The 27,500-nt window shown below is 35.1% G+C and overlaps 1 protein-coding gene across 14 annotated transcripts in view; it reads right to left on the reverse strand.

The window, feature by feature from the left end:
- Nucleotides 1-27,500, reverse strand: part of LOC115213797 (B-cell CLL/lymphoma 9 protein) — a 765,484-nt gene that overhangs the window by 236,765 nt on the left and 501,219 nt on the right. For 12 of the 14 annotated variants that reach the window (XM_036504565.1, XM_036504560.1, XM_029782662.2 and 9 more), the window contains one exon: nucleotides 19,754-19,881. The gene's annotated coding sequence lies outside the window, so the exon portion shown is untranslated. Of the gene's footprint in view, nucleotides 1-19,753; nucleotides 19,885-27,500 lie in introns of all 14 variants that reach the window. The other 2 variants (XM_036504562.1, XM_029782657.2) reach the window with 1 other exon arrangement.

Here is a 27,500-nt window from a genome sequence, read left to right on the forward strand (position 1 = left end):
GCTTTCTGCATGTCACTGGCACGGGTGCCTCTTGCATGTCACTTGTACAAGTGCCTCCCATGGGTGCCTCTTACATTTCAATTTGTTAACCCTTTGTTAATCACATTTTGAATGAAATACACCCACCACGTTACAATTCCAACCACCCATTTTTTCTACCCACTATTCCTGGTAGGGTCTTGGGGATAGAGTCCTTAAGTACTATTTCCTCTGTAGGGTCCTATCAGGAGCCACTGTCATTACATTTTCAGTCTGGATTCCCAAAAGTGACCAACTCAGACTATGGATATTACCCATCTCATCCTTGGTCCAACCCTGGGACTCTTGTAAGTTGGCTTCTCTTGAAGAATCTTCATTATTCTTTCATTATTCTTCTACTCGTATGTTCAGAGTATAACCTCTCAAAGCAGAAAAGTAGCAGCTCAACCTTGGACATGTTTCAATTGATTATAAAAATAGTAAAGAATTTATAGTGGAGGCGCAATGGCCTAGTGGTTAGGGCAGCGGACTCACAGTCGGAGGATCGCAGTTTCGATTCCCAGACCGAGCATTGTGTGTTTATTGAGCGAAAACACCTAAAGCTCCACGAGGCTCCGGCGACCCCTGTTGTACTCTTTTGCCTCAACTTTCTCTCACTCTTTCTTCCTGTTTCTTGAGTAACGCTGCAATGGACTGGTGTCCCGTCCAGCCGGGGGGAACACATATGCCATAGAAACCACAAAACTGCGCCCATGAGCCTGGCTAGGCTTGAAAAGGGTGCATAAAAAAATAAAAGAATTTATAAGGGTTAAGTAAAAATAACTTGTGCAAAGAAAGAAAAGAAAAAAATTCTCAAAAGCAGTTCTTATAAGTGCAGGCATGGCTATGTGGTAAGAAGCTTACTCCCCAGCCACATGGTTCTGGGTTCAGTCCCACTGCATGGCACCTTGGGTCAGTGTCTTCTACTATAGCCCCAGGTTGACCAAACCTTGTGAGTGGATTTGGCAGATGGAAACTGAAAGAAGCCTGTCATATATATATATATATATATATATATATATATCTACCTACGTGTATGTGCCTTGGTGTTCAACTCCCCACCTCCACTGCTTGACAACTGTTGTTGATGTGTTTATGCCCTTGTAACTTAATGGTTTGACAAAAGAGACCGATAGAACAAATACCAGGCTTAAAAAATAAAGTACTGGGGGCAATTCATTTGACTAAAAAAGTCTTGATAGTGGTGCCCCAGCTTGGACTGAAGCAAGTAAAAGATAGAAGAAAAAATAAAGATACAAAACTGCTAGAAAGTTTGAATGCTTTAAGATTCTTTTAAGAATTAATAGTTTTGTGCCACAGAACCAGCAACAAGTCATATGGATGTTGATATCAAAAGGATTAATTTATGGGTCCTGAAGTAATGTGTTTCTTGGTGACCTCAGAGAATTGGGGGGGAGTGTTTCCAACTCCCTGATTCCCTAATAAAGAATGAATAGTGAAAACACCTGACCCTCTCTAGCTAAAACATCCACAAGTCCGTACAGTTCTCAAGTCATAGCTATAAATAAAAAGGGACACACCCAAGTGATGATAACTACACTAGGGATATAGAGAAAGGGAGATATGTCAATAGGCAGCAGGTAGATACATATTTTAAACACATATTTAAAAGATCATGTGTAGCCACAATGCTCTCAGTTTTTCCTTCTAAGGCAAAATATAAATATTCTTATACTTAGGGGATGGCAATTAAACACACACATACACGCACACACACACACACACACACACACACACACACACACTTTGTTTGATTTTCATTTCACAGTAATCCCTTGACTATCGTGGGTGTTACGTTCCAAAACCCCCCACAATAGGTGAAAATCTGCCAAGTAGAATCGATATTTGCCCCCAAGTACATCAAGAGCACCACTTATGGAAATAAAAATATGTGATATCCATGTGCTTCTCAACAACATCAATAGCAACAACAACAAAATGGTTACAACCAAAATACAAAACTAATAGTTATTTATGGTAAAAGATTAAATAAAAAAAAAAGCAATTTAAAAAAATACTTAAGCGCAGGAGTGGTTGTGTGGTAAGTAGCTTGCTCACCAACCACATGGTTCTGGGTTCAGTCCCATTACATGGCACCTTGGGCAAGTGTCTTCTACTACAGCCTCGGGCCAACCAAAGACTTGTGAGTGGATTTGGTAGACGGAAACTGAAAGAAGCCCGTTGTATATATGTATATATCTATACGTGTGTGTGTGTGCGCATGCACATGTGTCTGTGTTTGTCCCCCCAACATTGCTTGACAACTGATGCTGGCGTGTTTGCGTCCCCGTAACTTAGCAGTTCAGCAAAAGAGACTGATAGAATAAGTACTAGGCTTACAAAAGAATAAGTCCTGGGGTCGATTTGCTTGACTAAAGGCGGTGCTCCAGCATGGCCACAGTCAAATGACTGAAACAAGTAAAAGAGGAAAACATAGGTACAGGCATGGCTGTGTGTTTAAGAACTGAATTCAAAACCAGCCGTGTGGTTTTGGGTTCTGGTCCACTGCACAGCACCTTGTAGAAATGTCTTCTACTACAGTCCTGGGGCTGACATATGCCCAGTGAGAAAACTGTGGAGGCCTATTTTATCCACCCTTTCTTTCCCTGTGCATGTGTGTTTGTGAGTGTGCAAGTTTCTTTGTGTCTGTGCTCATGTGTTTGTCACTCCATTGTTTGTTAACCAGTGCTGCTTTGTTTATATCCCTGTAACTTAGTGGTTCATCAAAAGAGACCAACAGGGTAAGTGCCAGACTTTAAAAAAGAAAAGCCTCAAGTACTGGCAGGGAGTGATGGTAGAGCATGTACAATGTGTTTGACTAAAACCCTTCAAGGGTGTGCCCCAGCATGGCTGAAGCTCAGTGACTGAAACAACAAACTAGCACTCTATAGTTTAACCCTTCAGCATTCAAATCAACTATATCGAGCCAAAATATTCCGGTTCATGTTCAAACTAGCCAGATCTACCCTCTCACACATATCCTACAATGTCTTTCTAAAGACATCAGTGAAATCTCAAAACGATGAGATAATGCAGGATTAATTCAAAGCTATGTGAATAAAATAAGCATCACATTTGACAGGTAGGTGTGTGTGTGTGTGTGTGTGTGTGTGAAATCACTGCAATAAAAATTCCTACCATTTATCTAAAATGCCTAATAAATCATCCTCTAACCAGAACAACTAATTCATTTGGTAATCCCAAATTATGTGGATGAAAAGGTCAAAACGTTGCTGGTTTTCTGACTAAAACGCCACACATCCTGTAAACGCGAATGAATGACCAACCTCAAGATCATGGCTCTTGGTACCTTCAATACTTGCTGTGTATATCAACGTTTTGATTACTACATTTCTAGTAAACGGCACTACCATTGTTTCAACGAATTTTGAAATTAAGAAAGAATTTGGCAAAATATCTTTTATTATTAAGCTAGTGCTTGGAACATAAGTCAACATGAAATCTTAGTAGCATGTTCTAATTTACATCAATTCGAAATAAGAAGTTTGAATCACAGAACCAGGGACAGTCTCAGAGAGGCTGGTATCATAAGGGTTAAAGCAGCTCAGCACAACACAGAAAACAACAGCAGATTTGTTAGTATAGGGTTATAATATAATGCTGCATACGTCATAAGTAGCTGGCTTCTAATTTCTTGAGATCCTGAAACAGCCAACTTTGCAATTCCAAGTCAATGGTTATAACAGACTTCTCACTTGAAAACCCAACCTACACTTCACGGCATTTTAATTGTGTTGGTTTCTTGCCTTTTAATTGCCTAAGATTAATCTATTATTGGATAACCCACGCAAGTGCTTAATTTAAAGTTTGATCAATTGTTATGCGTTAATTAGCAGTTAATATTTATTTTATACATACATATATACATATATATATATATGTATATATATATATATATATATATATATATATATATATATATATATATATATATATAATATATAGAAATAAATAAATAATATATAGAAATAAATAAATAATATATAGAAATAAATAAGTATATATAGAAATAAATAAATATATATATATAAATATACATAAATAAATATATATATATATATAGCATTTGTTTACATGCCATAGTGCTTATAATAAAAATCTCACAAGCATCAACAATGATCTTCCTTATCTGTTGTCATGTGTTCTGTCAATGTATTGTGATACCCTGATCTAGTCTCCAAGGCACTGATATTCCCAAGGATTAAAAAAAAGGGGGGGTAGGGGGGTCGCCTTGTGAAAGCATAAATTTGTCACCTGAAATAAATAGACAGACCATTATCATCATCATTGAACATTAGTTTTCCATGTTTACATGGGCTGGGATGGTTTGACTGGGTCCATTGAGCCATAGAGCTGACTTAGGCCCCAATGTCAAGCTTCGGCATAGTTTCTATAGCTGGGTACCTTTCCCCAAACCAGCCACTTTACAGAGTGTACTGGGTGCTTTTTTTTTTCACAACACCAGCAGTAGTTGAGTCACCAAATAACTTGCATGAGTGGAAAAGGACAAGGAAAAAGAAAAACTCTTCCCAGGTGTTGAAGTATAATCAAGGACAAAACACAGATGTCTTGCTCTAGAGAAGATACATGGCTATTCTGCATTATGCGACAGTGGGTGAGAGTAGCTGACAGGGAGATAAAGATGGTGGTGACATGGTGCTAGAGTATACTACTAAGGTACAAGAAGGTAATTATAAGGGAGAATATAGACTGTGGATCAGGAGGGAAAGCATGGGTTGGTAATTTATCAAGTCAATCAAGAACTCAAAGACTCTCTCATAATTCCTGAGGGGTTAAGCATTAGGAGACATTCAATTGTAATAACATTTGTTTAAGATTTATAAGTATTTTAGACCTGTAAAATCTTAACTTTTGCAAAAAATAAAAATAAAATTCTTTAAAAAAAAAGTCAAAACAAATCTAGTATCATGGTCAAGAGTGGACACATCAATAAATGATAGATATAAGAATGAAGAACTCTTTTTGAAGAGTTCTTTGCTTCATTAATTAATTAATTGATATGGTCTTCTTATGATTTTCTCGATTTTAATACTTTAACGAAATTAATAAGAAATCTATCAAAATCATTCATTCATTCATCATCCACATTCACACACACACACGACATTACTATCAACTGTAAGAGCTCAGCTTTGAATTTGATAATAGTCTCAAACAGATGCAATCAATGAATGCATTATGCACCTGCAGACATGCACCGAGGTCGGTTAGAAAGCAGATACGAAATAAGATAAACAACTACTTCCAACATACTGTAATTTGGGTATTCTTATATTCTTATGCTTTTGAATACAAAAATACACGAGTGTGTACATGTGTGCATGTATGTATGTGCGTACGTATGTAGGTACTTTCAAGCAAATCCACGGTGTATTTATGTTCATTTGACTATTATATAATTATACACATGTTGCACGCAAATGAAAATATGGAGCAAAGTTTTAGAAAAAAAAAAAGACTACAAAACTGTATTCAATGCTTATATAAGGAAAAAGAACATAATTTATTACCAATTTCTTTTAACTAAATACAATACCAACGAGCGAAGGAGAAGAATAGGTAATTGAACTGACATCAGTACGAGGTGGGGCTGAAAAGTTCCTGGTTTTAAGGGTGTCACAAAAGGCCTGGTTGGGGGCCCAACTTTCTGAGTTATTTTACAGGGTTTAGAAAAACTGAAGGACTGCTGCAATAAGTGTGTGAATCTGAGAGGAGAATATGTTGAATAAAATCATAACCGATATTTCTGTATTTTCTTTTACCCAAAGTGAGGAACTTTTCAGCATCCCCTTGTATATTACTGCTATTTATTTTACTGAAGCAGAAGCATTTTGAATTCAGATATGAAGGAAAGTGAATCATGTACAACATTCCTCTCTATGTTTCATTTAACTAGCTGCACTCAACTTTTCAATATTGATAAGTCCACAAAGCCGAGGAGATGGTATTTCTATTGGTGGGGGGGGAGGAGATAAAGTGGTAGGAAAGAGGAGAGAGTGAACGTGTAGTCAATTTGCATAATATTTACAGTTAACAAACAGAAATCACTTCAAAACTATTGATCAGAATGATAAAGAGATGCGTAAGGCTGTTCATTACGAAGTTATGCCAACAACAAATAAATGCCAATCTCTGAAATTATTTGGAACTATTTAAATTTCTTCAGCAAAAAATTCAATTTAACCATGCCATGAAATCTATTTTAGCTTCGTACATTCTATTTCCCCAGCATAATTCAGAGTGAGTCACCACACAACTCTAAGCTTGGTTGGTTTATTAAAAGAGTAAATTTCTGAAAAGCAAGCCGTATTTCTTTCTATAGAATTTAAAAAGGTTCCCCCATGCTAAATAGAGAGGGGTTTGGTTACTTGACTACACAGAAAAATAACCTGTATTATTACAGTCTTTTTGTCGGTATCTAAACTGGAAAACAAATTAAACAAACATTGGTTTGTACTACTACATACTTGCAGAGGTTGTCATCGAGAAAGCAATATCCTTTACTACTAGGAAGAGAGAAGAGAAAAGAAAAAAAGAAAAACAAAGAAAAAGAAAAAAATAGAGGTGTCTTTGAAGGCAGTGCTCCTACATGGCCTTGACTGTGATGGCTTAAGATAGACTAAAGAACTAAGAACTTACTAATAACAATGGTGACTTTTTCAGAGGGAAAAAACGTTTCTCGAAAACACAATGGATGTATTAAATCTTTATTGTGAATATGGAAAAAAGATATAATAGACAAGTTTCCTTTGGTTGGTTGGTTGGTTAATTAGCTACTTTTATAAATATGTGTGTATATATATATATATATATATATATTATATATATATAATATATATATATATAATATACACACACATATATATATATATATTATATATATATATATATATTATATATATATTATATATATATATATATACACACATATATATATATACATACATGCATAGAGAAAGTGAGAGCCATACACCTATATATCTATATACACACCCAGGGCGTTGAATAGAAGTGAGGTGGTTACACTGGTTCAAACCTGTAATGCTGTAAATGACATGGCAGGTGAAGAAAGGAAAAAAAAAAAAAAACTGTATGTGTTGAGGTGGTGGTGGTGGTGGAGGCAGAATGTATCACAATTGTGGAAAAAACTAAAGAAAGACTATAATACAAGTAGTTGAAAAACAATGTGATTAAACACGGGGACTTCACATAGGAGATGCAACAATATTGAAACAGGGAGTGGAGATTGCTGAATTTGTTGAGTAACGAATCTAAGATTGCATTTCAAAAACGGTTGGTACAAGACCTAGGATCAAAGACATTCTAGCGATATAGTTCTGTATTTCTGAGATGAAGAATTTTTATATTATGTATTTAGTCAGAGAAGTCTCCTCTCCTTATCTTGGTTGTTGCTTTCTCACTACATTATGGCTGTGTATGTTCTAACCTTCTTCAGGTGTCTTATTATTCACCCTGCCTAGGATTGAACTCAAAATCTCTAGGTGACTCCACTGCATCAACCAGTGCCTTTATCCACTGTGCTATGCATGTAGGCAAGACACTATGGTAATCACAGCCTGAAGAAGGCTGGACAGTACATAGGCAAAACCAAGTGAAAAGCAACAATTGAGATGAGAACCTCACTGCGACTAAGACACAACATTCTAGCAATGACTATTGCAGTCTAAATTGACTAATGTGTCCTTTCTTTTTTTAATGATAATGTGTGAACTGATAGAGATTTGACTGCTATTTCCAGCAGGCCAAGTAAATTTGGTTGGTTCATAACAGTTGGAAGAAAATAATATGAGTGTGTATCGTAGTACATGTAATCAAATCAAAATTTATCACAGAATTTGTTGTATCTCGGGAGGGTCGGGACAGGTTATTGATGAGGTTATGAATGGGTGACGAAAGGACTTTGACAAACCTAGCTGATCAACTCACGGACTAAACGATTAATCAAACAATCAATTAGTTAATTGGTTAAACATAACAAGTTGACTAATAATAATAATAATAATAATGATGATTGATTGATGATGATTGATTGGTGGTGGTGATGATGGTGATGATGATGATGATGATGAATAACAACAACAGAAGTGAAATAGAACCAGAGCAACTTTCTTGAGATACAACAAAATACATTTCAACACACAAGTTCACGTCAAGAATCTTGCAAATAAAACACAAAAATGAGATTGTAAGTGACCGTTTCCTAAGAAAGGTAATCTACCTGGAAACTAAAATGCAATTTAAGGAGTATTGTCAATTGACTTAAAGTAATAATAGGTAAGAACTATGAGTGCTCTGCTTGGTTTATCACTAAAACTCCGGTTTGAACTGCAACCGAATGTGTGTAATGTTGTGACAGCTATTCAGAAGTGGCTGTAAGTTGTTTTTCCTTGAGCAGGTAGATAAAGATTGAAGGGAAAATGGAATGGTAAACTGTTTGGCATCACATGATAAAAGCATTTAATTTAGACAGAGAATATAGTTATACAGAGTCTCTTACAGATGTTTCTAGAATATTTAAGCATGTGGATCATCATGTTGAGTAAGGATTCCATAGGCTGAGTACACAATCATCAGAGAGGTATAAAAGCAAAGGAAAGTTTCAAATTGGTGTATTCCAGTTTGCTGAGAAAACCAGAAAAGGCCTCGACACAACCTTCACCAGCACTGGGTGGTAAACCTAACACACTACTTGATCAAACATTGTCATCATCTGGTCCTGATCTTTAGAGGTCTTTAGCAAAGTCCACGCTGATGCAAGTTTTTACATCATAACCCTATTCTCAGTATTCCTATATTTCACCAGCAGATATCTGGGCTGGTGGACATCAGCTGTACCAGTCTAAAAGGGCCAGCAAAAATCATGGATATCGCATAGTGACTTACATACTTAACCCTTTAGTTACCATATTTCTGTTGAGATGCTCAGTGTTTCTTTCTATTAATTTTAAATATAACAAAGAATTTAGTAAAATAACTTAGTTATCATTAACCTAGTGTTAGGAACATAAATTGTGACTAAGGTTTGGTGGAAGATTTTAATTCAAAACTTATGAAAACAAGCTGGTTTCAGCTGGGTTGGTAACGAAAGGGTTAAGGGACTTTGTCAGTCAAAATTGACTATGCATCTGCATATTATGTAGGGGACCCGGACAAAATTTTGTTGAAGAAGATTGGTAGCTGCCCATGCATACAGATCTTACCTTTCTTCATAACACTGATGTTTATTTAAAGAAAAGTCGGTCACTGATTACAATTTAGTTTCAATGTTGTTGCACCTTTTACTTGCAGAATGCAGAAAGCTGGATCAAATACCACAAGACATCTATCCAGATCCTCTAACAGATCCAATGCCCAAGGTTGGTACTAAAAAGGTGAAAAGGCAAAGTCGACCTCAGTGAGATTTGAACTTGGAGCACATGGAGCCATTCAATCCAGTGCTCTAATGACTTTTCCAATTTACAACTTATTTTACGACTTACTACAAAAATCAAAAAAGATATAACAAAAAGTATATAACATGTTAATAGCACAAACACGCAGTTAAGATTATTATATTATCAAAAAAGAGCAAGCAATATTCTCAACAGAAACAACATCTGTTATATTGTTTATGTCTTTGGAATATAAAATTATTGCCACTTTTAAATACACACAAAAAAACCACACATGCACACACGCACATAAGAAACAGTCAGTACCCTCTGTCAAGGAGAGTACTGACTGCTTCATTGGGAAGCACATCCAGCCAAAGAAGCCATGCCAAACCTGATACTGAAGAATGGCATAGTCCTGTTGAATCATCCAACCCATACCAGCTTGGAAAATAAATGCTAAACAATGGTGATGATCACACACACACAGATATGTATGTATGTATATATGTATGCATGTATGTTTATATATATATTGATAGAAATGGTAAGACAGCAAAAAAATGAAAGAGACCTCGATATTATGTAAACAGAGGAATTTATCTATAAATATAATATGTGACAATTATTCGGCAGCCATGATAAAACACTGAGTTTTGTATGTCGGGGTGGAAACCCACACCGCCATCTCTTCAGTTAATCTATACCATTTTTTCTGATGACTGGATAACTGAAGAGACAGCAGCGTGGGTTTCCGCCCCGACATCTGAAACTCGGCATTTTATCATGACTACCGAATAATTGTAACATATTATATTTACAGATACATTTTATATATATATATATATATATATATAAAGTGGATGTTAAACGATGATGATGATATATATTATTTTTTTTTTCAGAAGTAAATCCAGTAGAATATGCATCACTACTGATGTTGACATCAGGTAGCCAATGACTGTAAGACATGTTTAACACAACATACAAGGTTTATACCAGAATATAATTATAATTTTAACTATATATCTTCTGTAATAATAATAAGAATGAGCTTACTTATGAATGTCCACTGTGTGTATGTATATCATCATCATCATCGTTTAACGTCCGCTTTCCATGCTAGCATGGGTTGGACGATTTGACTGAGGTCTGGTGAACCAGATGGCTGCACCAGGCTCCAATCTGATCTGGCAGAGTTTCTACAGCTGGATGCCCTTCCTAATACCACCCAGTCCGAGATTGTAGTGGCTGCTTTTACGTGCCACCGGCACGGGGGCCAGTCAGGCGGTACTGGCAACGACCTCGCTCGAATGTTTTTACACATGCCACCAGCACAGGTGCCAGTAAGGTGACACTGGTAATGATCATGCTCAAATGGTGCCTTTTACGTGTCACTGGCATGGAAGCCAGTTAGCCGTTCTGGCAACAATCACGCTCAGATGGTGCTCTTAGCACCCTACTAGCACGGGGCACAAGTCCCAGTAAGGCGATATATATATATATATATATATATATTATATATATATAAGGTCTAATATTGGGACACATAAGCCCGCAATGGAAAAAATAGGTATTAGCGTGCACCAAGAACTTATATGCCCCAATATTAGACTATTCTCTATAACCACTATATGGTGAACACATACAAACAACTTTATATTATTATTTACAGAATTTCAACTCATCCTCATCTCTTCATTTAACACAAGATACACACACACACACACAGATATATATATAAGCACTGACATGATATGTGGGTATGGAAACAATATACATATTTAATGGACATACAGTCTAAGTGTGGAAAGACAAACCGATTAGATGTAAGAACCAAAGGTAGTTGAAAGCAAAGAATTTACTAATATACGTCTCGTATTTGTTAATAATTTATCTAGAGTCGCTCCCCTCATTCCTGAGCTACAGAAGTTTAGACGAAAATATTTTCTTAAATAAAAACGTAAACAAACTATTAGCAATGTAAAGTCGTTTACATGGTGCAAGGTGAATGTCCGGGAATTCATTAACAAAGACATCAACAAAGCATTGTTTGAATATATATCTATGTGGAAATCGCGTATGATATATTTAATAAACATATTTTTCGTCAAGCTGTGAAAATATAACAGCAGAATCTATGGATATCTGAGAATGAGAAACTGGAGAATTTGTGTTTCATAACTACTACTACTACCCATCTGAGTTGTTTATCTTGCTTCTTAAATTAAACTTATTATATCAAATGCCATACAGCATAAATTCTTGATTTATTAAAATTATCTCTGTCTCCAGTGGACATATAATTACCAAAGAGTAATTAAAACAAGTTCTATGTGAGAAGCGGGGAATAATCTCAAAAATTAAACAATTCTCCTAAGTAGACAGGACATTAAGAAAGGTTTACTGTTTGGAGATAAGAGGACACTTGTAGACACATATTTCTGCCTTGATAGGCCTCATCAGCATGGTAATTGCCAAGTCCTGTCTCCAGTAGTCAAGGGATTTATACAAAGAGTGGAACATATTTACGGCCAAGATAATCTACAGAATTTAAACAAAATAAGCTAAGAAAAATCTATGTGTATAGATTATAGATATATAGGGTGCTCAAAAATTACCCAAACTCCCAAACACCCAGCCTCCACCCCCAATGAAAAATGCATCATCTTGTTGGAAAATAGCTGATGGTTGAAAGTGATGCAACTGCTGCACAACAAATTGTTTTCCGAATTTTTCAGATTGTAAGGGTAATTTATGGACACCCACATATATAGACACACTCACTCACTCACACATACATACATACACCTAATGGACCCAGAGCAATTCTCTAGTTGGCCAACTGTCAAACAAGCCAACCCATGCCAGCATGGAAAACAGACATTAAATGATGATGATGATGTTATATAAATTTAAGAAATAATTGAGATTCATTTGAATTAGGTACTTAAGTTGAAGCACCAAGTCAGTCTGGTATTATCCGCACAGCTCGAAGTAAGGCGATATTATACATTTATATATAATACACACAATTATACATATATATTTTACATACCCATACATACATACACATAAATATATATCAACATGATTGGATTTAATAACATATATACATGTTTGTATGTGTGTGTATACATACGGCGCAGGAGTGGCCGTGTGGTAAGTAGCTTGCTAACAAACCACATGGTTCCGGGTTCAGTCCCACTGCGTGGCATCTTGGGCAAGTGTCTTCTGCTATAGCCCCGGGCCGACCAATGCCTTGTGAGTGGATTTGGTAGATGGAAACTGAAAGAAGCCCGTCGTATATATGTATATATATATGTATATGTGTGTGTGTATGTGTGTTTGTGTGTCTGTGTTTGTCCCCCTAGCATTGCTTGACAACCGATGCTGGTGTGTTTACGTCCCTGTCACTTAGCGGTTCGGCAAAAGAGACCGATAGAATAAGCACTGGGCTTACAAAGAATAAGTTCAGGGGTCGATTTGCTCGACTAAAGGCGGTGCTCCAGCATGGCCGCTGTCAAAATTACTGAAACAAGTAAAAGAGTTAAAGAGTAAAAGAGTATACACATATACATACACGCATATATTCGTACAGCACATATACATATGTGTATACATTCGCACAACACATATACATACATGTATACATTCGAACAACACATATACATACATGTATACATTTGCACAACATATATAAACACATGTATACATTCATACAACATATACATATGCATGTATACATTTGTACAACAAACATACGTACATGTATACATTCGTACAACATACATACGTATATGCATACATTCATACAACATATATATGTACATGCAAACATTTGTACAACATATATACATTCAAACAACATATATACACACATGTATACATTCATATATACATACATGTATATACTCATACAACATACATACATGTATACATTTGCACAACATATACATAAATGTATACATTAGTACAACACACACATATATATATATATATATATATATATATATATACATGTATACATTCATACAACATATATACATATACATACACCCATACATTTGCACAACATATATACATGCATGTATACATTCATACATACACATATACATCCTTGCATTCATGCACACAGTGTGTGTGTGAAATTAAACAGGTTATGGATTTTTTTTTTACACAATGGAGTTATTTGGAAGTCTATCCATAGATCAGAAACTTAAATTAGTCTTCCATTATAGACTGAGAGTAGCTGATACCTTGTGAGTCACATTTGATAGACAGAAACTGCAGAATTTTAGCTCACACACACACGTGTTTGTGAGTGTGTCTATATATATATATGTTTATGAATGCATAAATGTACAAATGTATACATGGATGTATGTATGTACGAATGCATACATGGATGTATATATGTTGTACAAATGCATACATGGATGTATATTTGTTGTACAAATGTATACATGGATGTATATTTGTTGTACAAATGTATACATGGATGTATATTTGTTGTACAAATGTATACATGGATGTATATATGTTGTATGAATATATAACATCTATGTATATTGTTGTGTGAATATATATATATATGTACATATGTTGTACAAATGTATATATGTATGTATTATATGTAAATATGTATGTATGTATATATATATATATATATAATCAAAATAAGCAACAAGGATATCCAAGGTAGAGTAGTACAATTGTTTCATGCTATTTCATTTTACTAAACACTATATATATATATATATATATATATGTATATATATATAGTATCTATGCATGAACGTCCCAGTCTATGTCTATCTTGGTAACTTTTATGTTTCACAATGCTTCAGCAAAGAGAAATCATCAATAATAGAAAATATCTACTTGGTTCAATATAATTGATTAGATCCTTTAAGGTGTGCTCCAGCATGGCACAGCATTTCAACAAATGAAACCAGTGAAGGAAATGATGATGATGTGTGTGTGTGTGTGTGTGTGTGTGTGTGTGTGTGCGCACACATACACAGGGGTAGGAGGACAGAGAGACAAGTGTATGGTATAATTTCAATAGCTGAACATATATATATATATATATATATATATATATATATACCGGAGTAAGCACATAAATGTGAAACAAGGTGGGAAAAAGAGTACTCAAATACCAAAGGTAGAGTAATATGCTTTATTTAAAAGCAGCAGAAATATAACAAAAGCTGTTACTCGGAGTTTCACGTTCCCGTTCGTTGATATACACATATATATATATATTGATCAACATGTTGTTCTAGTCCTATGCTACGTTGACAAAAATACACAGTATAACACAGTCATCTCTACATTGAGAATGGTTTATAGTAGTATTTTACAAACACATGCACAGGGAAGGAGAGAGAGAGCAAGAGAGGGAATGAAGTTTATATTCCATTGTAATTTTCTTTATTCATGCCAAAACGGTTTCCTTGAATTTTCTCAAAGGGAGTTGATAGAGGGGAGAATACATGTGAGCTTGCTTCATTGTCCCAAAATGACATCATTAGCACAGCTTTGGGTTAATTTAAGCAGTTTTTCACAATTAGGCAACACCAAATTGAAATAGCAAGAGCATATATATATATATATATATTATATATATATATATATATATATAAAGAGAGAGAGAGAGAGCAATAAGAAAATGGAGGGGATCAATAGGTGGTTCATCAACTTTTAGACATTATATTATGTCAATTTATTTATTTATTTACTAAAATGACAATTACAACAATATACATACATGTCTAACATATTATGCTTTACATATATAATAAAGATACCAGTAATTATTAAAATATACAAGGTGCCCATAATTACCTAAACTGGGTCACCTCTTCCAATACATGTACATACACACACACACACACACACATAAATACATACATGCTTATACACAAATCCATATATACACACATACATACATGCTTATTTACAAATGCATATATATACACACACATACATACATACACACATGCTTATACGCGAATGCATATATACACATACATTACACTCACACACACCATTAACATCTGATTGCTGATAGACTTTGCTTCATAAAAAGTGAATTAATTGGATGTTTATTGTTTAACCCTAGGTTAGCCATGAGTGAGCAAAACTTACGATCACATCATTTGTGTGTGTGTATACAGGGTGCGGCAGAAATACTTCCCACATTTGAAAGGTTGACAAAAGGAAACATAAACAACATTAATGAAAAATTAATTTTACTGTTGTTTAAACAAAGGGTTAGAGTTTTTGTTCGTTAGCTAAATGAAAACATCATTGGCACTTGCACAAGTTCATTAGCAACACGTAGGTGAAAGTTTAAAACGTGGGAGGTATCTCTGCCACACCCTGTACTATATATAGACTAAAGATTTGCATATGTTTTATAAATAGGCGCAGGAGTGGCTGTGTGGTAAGTAGCTTGCTAACCAACCACATAGTCCCGGGTTCAGTCCCACTGTGTGGCACCTTGGGCAAGTGTCTTCTGCTATAGCCCCGGGCCGACCAATGCCTTGTGAGTGGATTTGGTAGACGGAAACTGAAAGAAGCCTGTCGTATATATGTATATATATATATATATATATATATATATATATATATATATATATATGTATGTGTGTGTTTGTGTGTCTGTGTTTGTCCACCTAGCATTGCTTGACAACCGATGCTGGTGTGTTTATGTCCCCGTCACTTAGCGGTTCAGCAAAAGAGCCGATAGAATAAGTACTGGGCTTACAAAGAATAAGTCCTGGGGTCGATTTGCTCGACTAAAGGCGGTGCTCCAGCATGGCCGCAGTCAAATATGACTGAAACAAGTAAAAGAGTAAAAGAGAGCGTGTTCCAATTTGAAAGAATGCTTGCTGCTACTTTTAGCAGGTCAAGTAACTGGCTCTCTCATGATTGTGACAATAACGAAATCAATAAACAAAATATACAGAGTAAATTATCTGTTTTAGTTTCTTTAATAACCACCACCATCACCACCACCACCACTGCATTAGGCTCCTTGGGTACTTTTCTGTATCAAGCACCTGGTACCCTTATTTATGTCTTATTGACACTTTTTCTCTCCTACCCACCCCACTTGAACAACAGCCACATCAACCTCAGTCTGCAAAGCCATGGACATTTGTCACCATCTTACTTGGCCAAAACACTGCTTACGTTACACCAGTTGCCAGCCCTTCGGTGTAGTCCACCTCAGCCCTATTTCTTCAATATCTTCTGAAATATTTTATATTGTGTGCTGTCACTTAAACATTGCTCAACTTCACCTTAATGTAATTAACGTTCGAAATATCCTGCTTTGTTTCCCAGCGATAATCCATAGGCGATACTTTAGGTCAGGTTAAACCTGATAGTATCTACAGCATCCAGACGAAGCCAGTTCGTGTTATTTGCACTGAATCAATATACTCTACTCTCAATCACTCAGTAAGCTATCCGAATGCATGCATTGGTCTGATATCAAGCAGAGAGGACCAGGTGGGTGATGGCTACAATAACAATAACAAGACAACAGACAGCATCTGTCTGAAGTGTTCCACTCAGCTGTCCTCATTGTGACACTAGATTTTGCCTGCTAAATAAAAGATCAGGGCTAATAAACTGTAGGCAGTTTTCCTTTGTTCAAATAAAGTACATGTCTAAATCAATGGTCAGTACTGCTGTTACTATTATCAACATTGTATTGACGGAGAATAATAAACTGCCAACATTATTTGCATAGATGTATGCTAATTATGTTGGTAGAAATTAGTCTATGCCTTCTACAAACACAACACTTCAAAAGTAAGCATGTTTTTTTTTTTTACAAGCTGATAAAGAAAATAAAAAAAGTGAGCTAAGCAGTAACTTTCAACGTTTGTGTATGTATGAAATTCAAAGATAAGTTGCGACAAAAATGTGAATATGTTAATTGCTGTTGTGTTTTGCCTTTAGAGAAAAACTGCTTTCAGAAAGGAGACTATGAGACACTGCTGTTTCGACTTGGTTGTATCTCTTCAGTGAAAGTTTCCCTCAGATTAATGTATTTAATCCTTCAGCATTTAACCCGGCCATATCTGGCCCAAATATTCTACCAGTTTTATGTCAAAACTGACCAGATCCAACTTCTCACACCTAAACTACAATGTCATTGTAAAAGTATACGAACACACCATTGAACTCTTGAAGCCACAAAATAATATGTGATTAATTCAAAACAATGTGAATAACTAAGCAATAGAGTTGACAAAGAAATCCAAATGCTCAAAGGGTTAAAAAAGAGGGGTTGTTCTTGTTCAGAGAATTCACTAAACAAAATATTTACAGAAGTATGCTGATGTCTGCCAAGTAGATAATTAATTAAAATGTAGAACAACAAATAATTAAAATGATGTACATATTCATTTTTAATCCATTTTGGCAGCTCAGAACATGAACGTTGTACTTCACCTCTGGAGAACGCATTTTCTTTTCAGGGTGATACATCTATTCCTTTCTACTATAGGCACAAGACATGAAATTTTGAAGGGGACGGGGATAGTTCATTAAATTAAAACCCCAGAGCTTAACTGGTACTTGTTTTATCACCCCTGAAAGGATGAAAGGCAAAGCCAACCTCGGCGGGATTTGAACTCAGAACGTAAAGATGGATAAAATGCTGATAAGCATTTCTTCCTGCATGCTAACAGTTCTGCCAGCTCATCGCCTTACGGATGATATATATATATATATATAAATATATATATATATATAAAATTTTTTAAAAAACTATCATTCGATATATTATACAATATTCATATTTTATATCTCTGAAGAGCAGAAGGGTTGTCTATAAATGCTTATCAATATAGGATTTCATTATAGGGACAATTCTTCTGCGAAACGATCGTAAGATGCTTAAATAATTAATTCAAAATTTTTAAATTATCAAATTTATTTTATACATTATATTTATACATATTTTTAATACAATAATGTCTTTCACATGGGTATATCGTTATGATGAGTTTGGATATTGATTTTATTTATTAATAATAATATATTATTAAAAAATATATGTATATATATATACTGATAAACACAATTGAGTTATTGATGAAAGGGGTACTTCGAGGCACAAATTATTTGTAAGTCTTACAAACTGATATTTCATACCTCCAAAGGTTACCATCTAGATCTAACAGTCATTTACAGCAATTAAAAAAAATAAAGATACCAAAAACAAATTCTAACTTTTAACCCTTTATGAGTTTTAGTAAAAGGTTATATGTTCTTTTATGACTAAAAAGAGTTTGTTACAGGAAAACTTGACTTTTTTTTTTCTGCAATCGTGACATAGTAATAAAAGATATGTGAATGGTTACAGAATCTATGTATTCATTTAGCACAATTTTCTTTTACGTAAAATATTGTAGTAGTAGTAGTAGTAGTAACACCGACAACAACAACAATCATAACAACAACAATATATATCAAAAATAAAATTAATTTCAAATTATACTGTTTATTCTCATTGCCTCAGAGTAAAACAAAACCAAAGCAAAATAATATTGTAATTATTATTATTATGTAATTACGCTTCATTAAATTTTTTTTTTATATGGTTAAACTTAAAATTTAAAGCTGAGCGAAATATATGCCGAAATATTCCTCCAAACTATTTCTTGTTTGAATACAGTATAAATAATAAGTGCTTTGCAACAACCAAATTAAGATAGAGGTTTGTTTTTTTGACTGAGTTTCAAGGCAAGCAGAGTTAAGAATCCCTTCATGGAAGCAAATAGAGCCGTCTCTGAAAGGAGAACTCTAATTTAGCCCACAAGGATCTAGTTTACTTCTTGGCCTTGCCTTCAAAACGTAAGCATTCTAATAATAATAATAATAATAATAATAATAATAATAATAAGTCTTTTCTACTCCAGGCACAAGGCCCAAAATTTTGGTGGAGGGGGTCAGTCGATCAGATCAGTCCCAGTATGCAACTGGTACTTAATTTATCAACCTCGAAAGGATAAAAGACAAAGTCGACCATGGCAGGATTTGAACTCAGCTACATATGAAAACAGGCAAAAATGTTGCTAGACATTAGCGCCTGGTGTGCTAACAATTCTGCCAGCCCTCCACCTCCTTAGTACTACTACTAAAAACAATAATCATCCTTTCCACTACAGGTATATGGCCTGAAATTTTGGGGGGAAGGGTAGTTGATTACATTGACCTTGATAGAATAATAATAATAATAATAGACTTACCACTATGTTGCCAGAGCCCTCCGCAAAACGCAGACACACTCAGGTAAAATCCAATTTAAGAGTTGATTTCTTGATTTTGAAGAATTATTAAGTTTAAATTTAAATAGCACAGGCCCACATTTTGACTGCTGCTGAAACAAAGCAAAAATAAGGTAAATTATAAGGGAAAAAAATAAATAATATAAGACGTGTAATTAAATGTTTTCAAATTATGTACATTCATTAAAATTTAGGTCTCCTGCTACAGAAAACAGGAGTTCTGATTCTAAATTGAACTATACACACATAAGGTATCAACTAAGTCTTAAAGTGCCATTTGAAAGGTAATAGTAACAAGAGCACTCAGAGAGCACAAACCTCCGCCAAGGCAACATCAACATCCTCTCAACAATTAGCCAGAGATGAATTTTAAAATGAGAATATCTGAACTAAACTCGGCTGCTCTCACAAATGAAAATACTAAAAATGAGGCCAACCGCTATCAAAAATTAAGTGAAAAAAAACATGAAAAATAATCCAGAATCCTTGTCTGGTACTGGATCAATCCCCAAATCTAATTGGTTCGTGCCAGTCACCAGGCCAAACATCCCTGAAAGTTTCATCCGAATCCATCCAGCAGTTCTTGAGATATCTTGTCCACGGACAAACAAACAAATGCAACTGAAAAACAATACCTCCACCTTAGCAGAGCATAATGTGCTACTTTAGAGACATGATTTATAAGCTATAATCTATTTTATACAGACACTAGAGAATGAGTAGCAGTAATAGTAAATGAAGAAATAAAGTTATTCCATCATCATTCATTCATTCATCTTTATCATTTTGCATGGGTCAGACAGAATTTGTTGAGGCAAATAATCTACAGTTGGATGCTCTTCCTGTCACCAACCCTCATCCATTTCCAAGGTTAGCCATTTCCCATGGTTAGACAAGCTTTTCACAAAAGACTGGAAACGAACAATCTTGTTTGTATGCTGATGATGCTCAAGAGTAAACACACGCATGCACGCACACATAATGAGCTTCTTTTGGTTTCTTTTAAACAAAATCCACTCACAAGGCTTCAGATACATGGGGCTCTAGCACAAGACATTTGCACAAGGTGCCATGCAGTGGAACTGAACTGGAGACAATATGGTTGGTAAGCAAGCTTCTTAACAACAAAACTACACCTGCACCTCCTTAATTGAATATATAAATAGTTTACATACAGATTGAATTATACTATATCAACAGAACTGGAAAGGGCCATAACATTTGCTTGTTAGCTCACCCAAGGGATGATACAATGAGCCCATTTTTAACCATAGTAGAACCCTGGTAAACTACACTGGATGCAAACATGTTAACTCAACTAAAAAATTCTGTATGCTTAACTCTTTAGCATTGAAACCAGCCATATCCGGCCCAGATATTTTCCCTGTTATATGGTGACGCTAGCCAGATCCAACTGCTCACACCCACCCTGCAATGTCCTTCTAAAACTAAGCAATCATATCATCGAAATCTTGAAGCTATGAGATAACGCATAATTAATTCAAAACAATGTGAATGAATAAGAATTACATTTGATAAAGTAATTTGAATGCTAAAACTTAAAAGCATAGCTCCTAAACAAACAAAGTTTTAAAGGTTTGATAAAACATATTACTTTGAATTCTTACACTATTCAAACACATTTTGCTTGTTTTGGGAATTATAACTACACACTTTCTTTATGTAAAATGTAAAGAGAAAGGTGAAAACCTAACTTCAAAGATATTTCCTGGAACTTTGTGTAGATGTAATTAATCTAAGTAAAGCTCTAAGTTACATTTAAAATATTTTGAAGAACTGAAAAGAAATTCTATATTTATAAGGTAACGATAAATAAATAAAATTATTTATGGTATATTGAATATGACAAATATGGCAAAATATAGTTCTGCATATAGCTTTAGGAAATTTAAACAAAAACATAAAATGTGCTCGCATGTGTGTGTGTGTATAAATATATACATAAGTCTAAAAATTAAGCTTGCTTGGAGTTTGAATGTGCTTTTCAATTAATCCTAAAATAACTAATCAATGAAAGAACCGTGAATGGTACTCTGAAACCAAAACCTGTTAATTAACCAAGTTATATCCATATGAAAGAACTATAAATATGAAGTCTTACTAGAGAGAGAAATATATGAAATGTTTTGTTAGAATCCAAGCCTAACAGCAGATGTTGAACAGCTTTCATGCATCTTTAAGAGTAATTCAGAAACTTAACACACAAGCTCATGCATTTTAACTGGCCATATCTGGCCCAAAATATTCTTATTTCATATTATTTCTTTATTGCCCACAAGGGGCTAAACACAGAGGGGGCAAACAAGGACAAACGGATTAAGTCGATTACATCGAAACCAGTGTGTAACTGGTACTTAATTTATCGACCCCCAAAAGGATGAAAGGCAAAGTTGACCTCGGCGGAATTTGAACTCAGAACGTAACAGCAGACGAAATGACACTAAGCATTTTGCCTGGCGTGCTAACGTTTCTGCCAGCTCACCACCCAAAATATTCTATCTGTTTTATGCTCAAACTGGTTGGGTCCAGCTTCTCACACTTATCCATCTGTAGCAGCTCTGTGTTGCATATTGGTTTCCATGCAAATACACGTTTCTCCATTTCAAAGATGGCTCAGTCGACTTTGTGTGGTTGTATGTTTTGTATCATTTCCTGTGATTGGTTAGAATGGAACATTTCCTTCTACTTCCAGTTTGGAGTTTGTATAAAATATGACAGTTGCCATTTCTCACTAGAAAGTCTTCCTTCCTTCGCTTTAGAACTCTCTCGGTACGTAGTTCTTTCACTCACATCAATGTTGGCTGCTCAGCAAGTTGTCTCGATGAGCCAGTGGACTGAACAAACAAAGTGGCCTTCTTGGAGGCATTCTCGTGCACACTACTAGCACCACCGTAGCCTCTATGTTGTTTTGTTTTGGACCAATCAACCAACCAACCGACCTTCCAAACCAGAAGAAGATTTAATTTAGCCAAGTGTCACATGCTCAACTACCAGACACATTTACAGACTACTAAAAGTGGTGAACGTTTGGCTAAACATCAATGTCCGAAATTTTGAAGCTATGAAATAATGCATAATAAATTCAAAACAATGAATAAATAAGCATTACATTTGAGAGATTAATTAATCTAAATGATAAAGGGTCAAAAGTCTCATCCAGCCTAAATAATCTACCTGCTTTTGTTCAAATTGGCCAAATCCGGCCTTTCACACCTTCCCTACAATATCATTCTAAACACAGACAATCATATCAAGATTTCAAAGCTGCAAGATACTGCATGATTAATTCAAAACAATGTGAATAAATAAGCACTACATTTGATACAATAATCTGAATGCTAAAGCGTTAAGATTTAAACTGGCCAGATCCAGCCTCTCACACCTATCCTACAATGTCATTCTGAAAGTAAATAATCACATCATCGAAATATCAAAGCTATGAGACAATGCATGACTGATTCAAAACAACATGAATAAACAAGCATTACATTTGACAGAGTATTCTGGATGCTAAAGGCTTAAAATGGTAGAGTACGATTCAAGAGAGATTTGGCTGCTAAATCTGGTAGATCAAGCAATCGCACAGAGATGCACTCAATGGCATAGAAATTTCTCTATTCTTAGTGTTTCATTAAATATTTACAGCAACGAGTTCATCTCTTCAGGTCCTGGAAGAGGCAAAAGGAAATTACATCAGTTTATGCTATCCACCCCAAGAGATCTGGAAATCAATACCATATGATCAAGAACACAATCTCCCTAGATTGCTTTCAATGGCAAATAATAGACGCAGAACCGATAACTGTATTCAAGTATTATTATTACTATTTACATTATTATGTGGCTCAAGCAGAATCTGTGCAGTAATTGAAATTAGGAAAGTTCCATGTTCGGTAAGCTTTAACCAACAAAAAACTGAATTGGTTTTAACCACTGTCACTTCTAATGTCCATCTGATTCATATGCATGGGATTCGAGGGCCCAGAGCTCTTCAATATATTCCTGAAGGATATACATGTCTTCAGAAGGAAACTAAATCTCTCTATGGTTGAGAGTTCCAGAGGAGCCAACATCACAATTGGGAATGAGGGCAGCAACATCAAACATCTACATTCACCAGGAGGACTAACCCCTTAGCATTCAGATTACACATGTTTGTGTTATGGTCTCCTTGCTTGACATCATGTGATTGCTGGAAATGAATGTCACCATCATGTGGGAAATATTACCTTACTTGGAAACAGGTAAGGGAGGGTGACAAGAAGAACATAGAAAATCCACTTTCGACAAAAATTCTATCCAACCCTTACAAGCATGGGAAAATGGATGCTAAAATGACGAAGCTTATATATATATAGCAGGAATAGCTGTGTGGTAAGAAGCTTGCTTCTCAACCACATGGTTCCAGGTTCAGTCCCACTGTGTGGCACCCTGGGCAAGTATCTTCTACTATTGCCTCAGGCTGACCAAAGCCTTGAAAGTGGATTTGGTAGACGGAAACTGAAAGAAGCCCATCATATATGTATGCGTGTGTGTCTCTCTCTCTGTCTGTGTTTGTTCTTCACCACTGTTTGACAACTAGTGGTAGTGTGTTTACGTCCCTGTAACCTAGCAGTTCAGCAAAAGCAACTGATGGAATAAGTACTAGGCTTTGAAAATTAATAAGTCTTAGGGTCGATTTGTTCAACTAAAACCCTTTAAGGTGGTGCCTTGGCATTGGCCACAGTCAAATGATTGAAACAAGTGGAAGATATACATCTATACACATATACAAAATATTGCTTGCTTGAAGTGCAGAGAAGTAATTTGCACAACTCTTAAAGAAGAGATCAATAACTTTAGCTTCTTAATCTCTGACACACAGCCACCACTCATATGTAACTTCGATACATCACACAGGCACTTCATTCATAGCTTCCAAACAGAGATATTGGAAACTTCCTTCAATGACACGACAGCCAACCAAATCCCTTTCAACAGGACACTGATTCAATCATTACACTCACCAACAAAAGACTCCTGTACATTACACTCTCTTTGTTTATGAACAACAGAGTTAAAACCACCCCCAAAATTGCTACAAATACAAGGAGACCTCGATCTCTGAGGATTTCTCAAATGAATATAGTACTGGCAAAAATTGTATGCAGTCACGGAATAGATATGTCCACTGGTGCTTATCTGGTGGTCTTGGAAAAACAGGTAAGAGGGGAGTGGGGGACAAGAAGGGCATAGAAAATCTACTTCCAACAAAAATTCTGTCCAGCCCTTACAAGTATGGAAAAATGGATGTTAAAATAACAAAGCTGCTAGACATACATATTTATATATATATATATATATATCTAAATATATAAAGCTGAAGTTGTCTGTGTATGGCAGGTTTGGTAGCCTTCAACTAACACTATCTCCTTCGAGACTCTACGGCGCAAGTTGACCAAAATTGAGAGTATGACAGAAGAAGGCTTGCTCTTCCTTCCGTAGAAGAAAAAATTAAAATCGAACCATGTTAACACCAAAATTTATTTACATCAAAAAGGTGCTTTTTTTTTCTATGAAAATCCCTATATTTAAAGATTTTTTTACTGCTGTGTTGCCTTTTTTCGGTGTATTTCAACCAGAAAAATGTTCACTTAAAGAGAATAACAAGCTACATAATGCAAAATTTTTACTTTTCAAAAATTCCAATTCTAAAGGGTCTCAAAGAAAACAAGCCCAAACATCGCTTGGCTATACTGCTAGCATATATATATATATATATATATCATCATCATATATATATAATGGACTCTCCCTTCGGAGACAATGAATGAGCATTCAGATTTTACTGAATGACCTGTACAAATGAATTATTTATGCTGTGTTTCTTTCAATTAATTTTAAATATAACAAAGAATTTAGTAAAATAACTTAGTTATCATTAAGCTAGTCTTAGGAACATAAATTGTGACTAAGGCTTGGTGGAAGATTTTAATTTAGAACTTTTGAAAACAAGACATTTGTACTACAAAGCCAGAGGTGGTTTCAGCTGGGTTGGTATCAAAAGGGTTAAGAATTGTTTCTCTTTTATATATTTTAACCCCTTTGTTACCATATTACTTTTGAGATGATGTGTTTCTTTCACTTAATTTTAAATATAACAAAGAATTTAGTAAAATAACTTAGTTATCATTAAGCTAGTCTTAGGAACATAAATTGTGACTAAGGTTTGGTGGAAGAATTTAATTCAGCACTTATGAAAACAAAACATTTGTACTACAGAGCCAGAGGTGGTTTCAGCCAGGTTGGTATCAAAAGGGTTAAGAATTGTTTCTCTTTTATATATTTTAACCCTTTGTTACCATATTTATTTTGAGATGCTCTGTGTTTCTTTCACTTAATTTTAAATATAACAAAGAATTTAGTAAAATAACTTAGTTCTCATTAAGCTTGTGTTAGGAACATAAATTGTGACTAAGGCTTGGTGGAAGATTTTAATTCAGAACTTATGAAAACAACGAAAGAGTTAAACGGTTGAACAAATTGATCCCCATACTTAACTGTTATACAAGATTCAATTTGATTTGTTTGTTCTTTCCTAACATTGTTCACTCCCCAGAGGAATATAGTTTTATTATCGAGTTAAAATGAAATTCAGAAGAACTTCGTAGGTATGGCTGTGTGGTAAGAAGCTTGCTTCTTGAGCACATGGTTCTGGTTTCAGTTCCACTGCATGGCGCCTTGGACAACCAAAACCTTGCGAGTGGATTTAGTAGACGGAAACTAAAACAAAAAAACCCTTGAAATATGTGTGTGTATGTTTCTGTCCCCATTCTACCATGACTGGCTTGACAACCGGTGTTGGTCTGTTTACATCCACGTGACTTAGCAGTTTGGCAAAAGAGACCAATAGAATAAGAACCAGGACTAACAAAACGAGAGAAACAGATAAGCACTGGGGTTGATTCATTTGACAAAAAAATTCAAGAATTTCGAGGCAGTGCTCCAGCATGGCCACAGTCTAATGACTAAAGCAAGTAAGTGAGAAAAAATAACCAGCTAGTGGTTAGATTTTTGTTGTTAACAGATAGAACAAAACTCATTTGTTCGAAAATAAATGATTACATCCTAATTAATAGTGGTTACATAGCAACGTTTTTTCTCCAGTTTCTATTATTTATTTATTTTTTTTTGTTTGTTTGTTTATTTATTTATTTATTTACTTTATGATGTAATATTGATCTGGCAATGATAGCTAATAGGTGAGATCATTGATCTGATGGAAATGAACTATTGATAGAATGAGGTTTTAACAATCTGATATTAAGTCAATGAAGAATAATCTGTGAAAATGAGTGTGACTAGAGAGAGATAGAGGGGGGAGGAGAGAGAGAGGGATTGAAAGAGAGGAGGAGGAGGAAAGCTACACATCAAATTTCTTTACAATTTCTCCAAAAAAAAAAAAAATTTTTTTTGTTACATGGTAGTTTGTTAAGATGAAAATTGTAAAATTTTTCCAAAGATATTTAAAATTATAATGACTCACAAGGTTTGGCTCATCATACCTTGCGACTAGAATTTGGTAGGCGGAAACGGTGGGAGCCCACCATATGAACACACACACCCATATCTAAGTATATTTATGCTTCCTATATAATTGATCAGACCCCACAAAGTCATGCTCCAGTTTAAAAACCAGAATCATTTC

Source organism: Octopus sinensis, linkage group LG7 (genome assembly GCF_006345805.1).
Source record: "Octopus sinensis linkage group LG7, ASM634580v1, whole genome shotgun sequence".
Lineage (NCBI taxonomy): Eukaryota > Metazoa > Mollusca > Cephalopoda > Octopoda > Octopodidae > Octopus > Octopus sinensis.